Genomic DNA, 6,000 nt, shown 5'->3' with positions numbered 1-6,000 from the left:
GTGCTCGGAACAGAGAAAAAGCCAAATAAGTATTTCTTGAATGATTGCTTAGCAGGCCCTCATTTAACCATGGACAACAGTTGTTAAGAACATGGTGGGGTTCCCTAAACAATTGAACATAAAGTTGCCACCTGACCCAGTAATTCCACACCTGGATATATTGCCAAGAAAAATAAAAACACATGTCCACGCACAAAAAGAATTGATCATAATAGCCAAAAGGTAGAGACAACCTAATTGTCCATCAAGTGACAAATTAAACAAAATGTAGTGTATCCGGCAATGGAATATCATTTGGCCGTAGGAAGGAATGAAGCACTGACACATGCTACCACATAGATGAACCTTGAAAACTTATTGCAGGTGAAGGAAGCCAGGCAGAAAGACCACACATTATACAATTCCATTCACACAAAATGCCCATATTAGGCAAATCTATAGAGATAGTGCTGCGGAGATGGGGGGTGGGGGTGGGTGGCAGGTAAAAGCTAAAAGGTACAATGTTTCTTTTTGGGGTGATAAAATGTTTTAAAATTGTGGTGATGGTTGCATGTATTTGTGAATATACTAAAAAACGTTGAATCATAAACTTAAATGGGTGAGTTGCATGGTTTGTAGATTATATCTCAATAAAGCTATTTAAAATCTAGAACATGGCCCTAGTTGGTTTGTCTCAGGGGCTAGAGCCTCGGCCTAGGGACTGAAGGTCCTGGGTTTGATTCCGGTCAAGGGCACATGTCCAGGTTGTGGGCTTGAACCCCAGCAAGGGGCGTTCAGGAGGCAGCCGATCAATGATTCTCATCACTGATGTTTCTCTCTCTCTCCCCCTCTCCCTTCCTCTCTGAAATCAGTAAAAATTATATTAAAACTAACTAAATAAATAACTATAGAACACGGTGGCGTGTCAGGGGAGGCACTCTTGTTCAGGGTTTGAGTGGAGAGTGCTAATCTCTGATTCCTGTCAGTTCACAGGCAGGGGTAGAACCCTATCAAGTGCCCCCTGAGAATGCAGGTGGCACAATGTGCCCAGCAGAGAAGGGGCTAAGGGCCCAGAGAGGGTGCTGGGCTTGCTTGGGCCCCTGGTGGTGAGCCCTGAATGGAGGAAGGGCTCTTTCTTTTGGGACAAGCAAGTGAAAGCAGTAACTCGCAGCCCTGCAGCCCACGGCTGGGCTCCAGACTGCCTTGAGCTCTGCTGAGTGACAGGACGTCCCCCCACTGCCTGGCAGAGATAATACCTTCTATTTATAACAAACACCTCTCCTCCCAGGAGAGCACTGTGTTTCCCCAACATTGATTCAATAAGCCAGCTAAACGGAATTGAATTAAAATTCACAGCAGCCACTCACAACAAGCCTACCGCTTTCCCCTGCCTCTCTGCTCCTCATGCACTGCGGTGCCACTCACAGCAAAATAAGTTAGTCTCCTACAGACCTGTCCCAATCGATCGAGGGGCCTCCACTCCCCCCTGCTCCAGGCCTGGGGATGGGAGATGTATGACTCCAAGAGCCTTTCTTCCCGAGGAGAAACACAATGCCGAAGACAGGGGTCTTCAAGTGTTACACTCTCCTCTTTCCATAACCATTTAAACCATTAAAACCCAAAGGTGAGAGCTGCTACTGATGGGATATCAGGAACAAAAGAGGCATAGACTGAGGGTGGCACAGACCCTTTCCTACGCCTTAATCATACCCCATAGGCAGCCACCGGCTTTGCCTCTGCAGAAGGGCACACAGACTCCTGGTCGGCATGATCGGAGGGTCCTCCACTGGCCAGAGACCCCTGACTCCAGGGAGAGTGGGAAGGAAGGTTCTGATGGACTCTGCTCTCTCTTTCCCCTTCGTACAGACTGACCCTCGTCCGTCCATACCCCTGGCCCGAGGGACAGAGAGCAGTGAGGGGCCAGAGAGGAGGCTGCACGGGTCTGACTGGATTGATGGATGGATGTCCCCAGCCCCTCTCCCCCAACACACACACACACACACACACACACACACACACACACACACACGGAATTCCATCTTCTCTGGGTCTTTATCCTGCCCTGCACCTGGCAGAGTGTTTGGAGGCCAGAGGGAGAAGGGTAATGCTGAGACAGGGGTCTCCTGCACACCTGCCCACTCCTGACACTGACACGCACAATCAATGAACCAATCAAAAGGGGGTCCTCTTTATAGACACTGTGTGCCTGCTGTGGCCCACCTTCTGTAGGGAAGGGCACCTCTGTGGGAAGATACAGGTGTATTTAGAGATGAGAGCCTGAGTGTCTCCAGGGCAGGGGAAGCCACATGGCACAAAACCCTCGGGGCCTGCAGTCCTAAAGAGCTTTTCTTCTTCTTCTGTTTTGTTTTTGTGTTTTTTTAAAATATATTTTTGTTGATTTCAGAAAGGGAGACAGAGGTAGAAACATCAATGATGCAAGAGAATCATTGATCGGCCACCTTCTGCACGCCCCCTACTGGGGATCAAGCCTGCAACCTGGGCATGTGCCCTGACTGGGAATTAAACTGTGACCTCCTGGTTCATAAGTCGAAGCTCAACCACTGAGCCATGTCGCTGGGCCTAAAGAGCTTTTCAGATCAACCAAAGGACTTGTATGTATGCATATGAGCATAACCAATGGATACAAATGGGGGGCAGGTGAGGCATGTGCTGGGGGTGGAGGCAGCCGGGGAGAGGTCAATGGGGGAAAAAGGAGACTTATGTAATACTTTAAACAATAAAGAATTTAAATTAAGAAAAAAGAAAGAAAAAAAAGAGCTTTTTCTCAAAGAGCTCAGGATCTTGGGGTGGGGAACTGCCTGGGGGTCAGGTAGTTGTCCCCCTGCCCCCATCCCAGCCCTCAGCCCCTGGCCAACATCAACAGTATGTAAAGGGCAGTAGTTCCCGTGCCCTTCTTCTGAGCTTCTGAGGAAGTAAGGATGTGGGAATGGGGCTGGAGCAAGGAGAATGTGGGTACCAGGCCTTTGTCTGGGCCCAAGCCAGGCAAGCATGCAACTTACTTGCTGAGTCTCTACAACGCTCTTTTTAAATAATTAGTGCTGACACCTTCCCCCCGACAATCAGGAACCAAGGAAGCCACTGTCTACTTACTTGAAAATTTAATTAACCATCACTGTCTAGCTCTTTGCCTAAGAAACAGGGCACTTCTCTCTAGAGGACAAGGGAGGTGATTTGCAGTCTTTCTGTCATGTGGGAGGAATCTGTCTAGCGTGCTGGTGGAAAGGGCAGGAGGCAGATGAAGACTATAGTTGTATGGGGGCTGGGGTGGGAGTTGAACAGTGAAAACACTAGAAGGTACAGGCATTGAAGACATCACTGTGGCCATTTCAGCAGAGAACAACAAAGACAAGCCCCAGTTAGTGAAGTTGCTTATGTTGACTCCAGTGCCATGTCCTCAATGCCTGTACCTTCACTCTGCCCAGCCCACTAAGCTTCACTCCATTCCCCACCAGCTCCCAACCCTTAACCTGGCCCACCTGGTCAGTTGACAAATGTATGAAAATAGTCCATGCAGACTATCTCCTCTCTGAGGGAAAACATGCAACTGCGCAGCAGAAAACCTTTTACAATCACAAATTAACTTCCTGTGAGATCCTGTTAAATGCAGATTTTCTTCTGTGTGCTGTGTCCCCCACTGGGAATGTTTCAGCCAAAATCGCATGTTCCTATTGATTGCCTGTCTACTAACCACAGCCCCATGGTCCCCATTTGTTGGATGGACTTGAGCCAAGCTATGTAGGTTCAAGTTCTAGCTCAGCCATTTGCTAGTTGTGTAACGTTGGACAAATTGCCTAACCTCTCTGTGCCTTAATCTCCTCATCTATAAAATCTGGGCAACAGGAATATCCACCTTATAGGGCTGTTATAAGGACTAAATGCATTAATCTACATAAAGCTTTTAGAATAGTGCCGGCAATACAGTATGTTCTAAGAGAATGTTAGCTTACACCAAATTATTCACATAATTTGTCTGCAATGCGGTTGAAATTCTCCTTTGTAATATGAGTGAGTGGGGATTTCCTTATTCATCCAGGGGAAATATTTACAGAACTTTTCATAGACTAACTGGTTCCCCAATCCATTTTTGCAAAGCACATCTTAAGTTTCTCAGCTGAGAATTCTCTCATTACAAGGATGTTTGTCACATCTTGGGGTGAAGGAGGTTGCTGTAATTTCCACATAACAGTGTGTCTCACGGGTCTCTTGGGGCTGAAGATGAGAGTTTGAATCAGTTGTCTGAAGTGCAGTCAACATAAGCAATTCCATTAATTGGGGCTTGTCTTGTTATTCTCTGCTGAAATGGCCACAGTGATGTCTTCAATGGCTCTACCTTCTAGTGTTTCCTGATGTTCCCAGGGACGGGGCACTCTACTCAAGAGTAACAAGTACAATCCAAGTAACAAGAGTAATAAATACAACCCACACATTAAAAATAAATGTCCAGCACATTCCCTCTCCCTCACCAGCAGAAATGACCAACAGCTCAGTCCCCTAGGCCACTCACCAGCCGGGCAGGGCACATTTCTCTCTCCACCAAAAGGAAGCCCCTCCCCAGGAGGTTTTTATGATGAACCAATGAGCCTGTGTGCATGACAGGGTTTGAAAATTTATTTTAGTCAGAGTCTAACTATAAACAATCCTAATGGTGACTTTTATTTTTAAAAAATAGATGTATTTTTTAATGATTTCAGAGAGGAAGGGAGAGGAAAAGAGAGAGAGAAATATCAATGATGAGAGAATCATTGATCGGCTGTCTCCTACACAACCCCCACTGGGGATTGAGCCCACAACCCAAGCATGTATCCTTGACCAGAATTGAACCCGAGACCCTTCAGTCCACAGGCTGATGATGCTCTATCCACTGAGCCAAACCAGCTAGGACATGATGACTTTTTTTATTGCTATCAGTTCAAATTTGGTCTTTAGCAAGGCAGATGATGGCTGTATTACAGATGACACACCAGGGCTAGATAGCTTCTCTCTGGCATTCACACACCCCACTCCTGGTCAGTGCCTGTACATCTTGGCCCTGCCCAACTCCCCTATCTGCTTTTTCACAGAACCATGCAGTTCTCCCTCATAGCTATTGTCACATGTTTGTTTATCTTTTATACTTGTGTGATTTTTTTTTTATTCCCAAAAGGCCCAAAGGCCCAAAGCTCTGTGAAGCAGGAACAATTTGGCTCTTATAGCCAGCACCTAGCAGCATATTTGGCACGTGATTGGTGCCCCATAATACTTCTTGGGAAAAGAAATGAGCAAATGAGCCCCTTGAAATATAGTTTCTGTGCAGGGCAAGGAGAAGAGGAGAGAGTCACGGGAATCTTGGCATTTTCATGGGGCCTCCCCAGCCCCGACCTGGGCTTTACTCCTGATAAAATCTGCTCAGGAGAAATGTCAAGGGCAGCCACAGTTCCCCAGGTGAATCCAGCCAGTGCTTCGCTGGCCTTTTACTCTCAGGCTATAGTATATTATGCTTTTTACATATAACATAATGAGGACTCGTATAATGAGAAAACATCTCCCAGATTGTAACCAACCTGCAAGAGGGCATTTATTCAGCACATTCCTCCCTGTTCAACAAGCAGGGAAGAGACTGGAACTATATATATATATATATTGATTTTTACAGAGAGGAAGGGAGAGGGGTAGAGAGTTAGAAACATGGATGAGATTTCTGCTCCTGCACACTCCCTACTGGGTGTGTGCCCGCAACCAAGGAACATGCCCTTGACCGGGATCAAACCTGGGACCCTTGAGTCCGCAGGCTGACGCTCTGTCCACTGAGCCAAACCGGTTAGGGCGAGACTGGAACTTTCTGGCAAACTTTTCTAGAGCTGGTCCCTCCCTTTCCCCTTTTCGTTCTCACTTTTCTCTCACATCTCAATTGTTCTATTATAAGGCAGTGAGCTAAATGCTGAGCAGAAGGGTCTGGAAACTACCACTCCCTGGGGCTGCAGGCCGCCTTCCTCAGGGGCCCTGGAGCTGATGCAGATGCAC

This window comes from Myotis yumanensis, unplaced genomic scaffold, assembly GCF_028538775.1.
Source record: "Myotis yumanensis isolate MYYU_CA2020_CCGP unplaced genomic scaffold, mMyoYum1.0.hap1 SCAF_11, whole genome shotgun sequence".
NCBI classification, from domain to species: domain Eukaryota; kingdom Metazoa; phylum Chordata; class Mammalia; order Chiroptera; family Vespertilionidae; genus Myotis; species Myotis yumanensis.
This window is presented reverse-complemented; position numbering follows the sequence as displayed.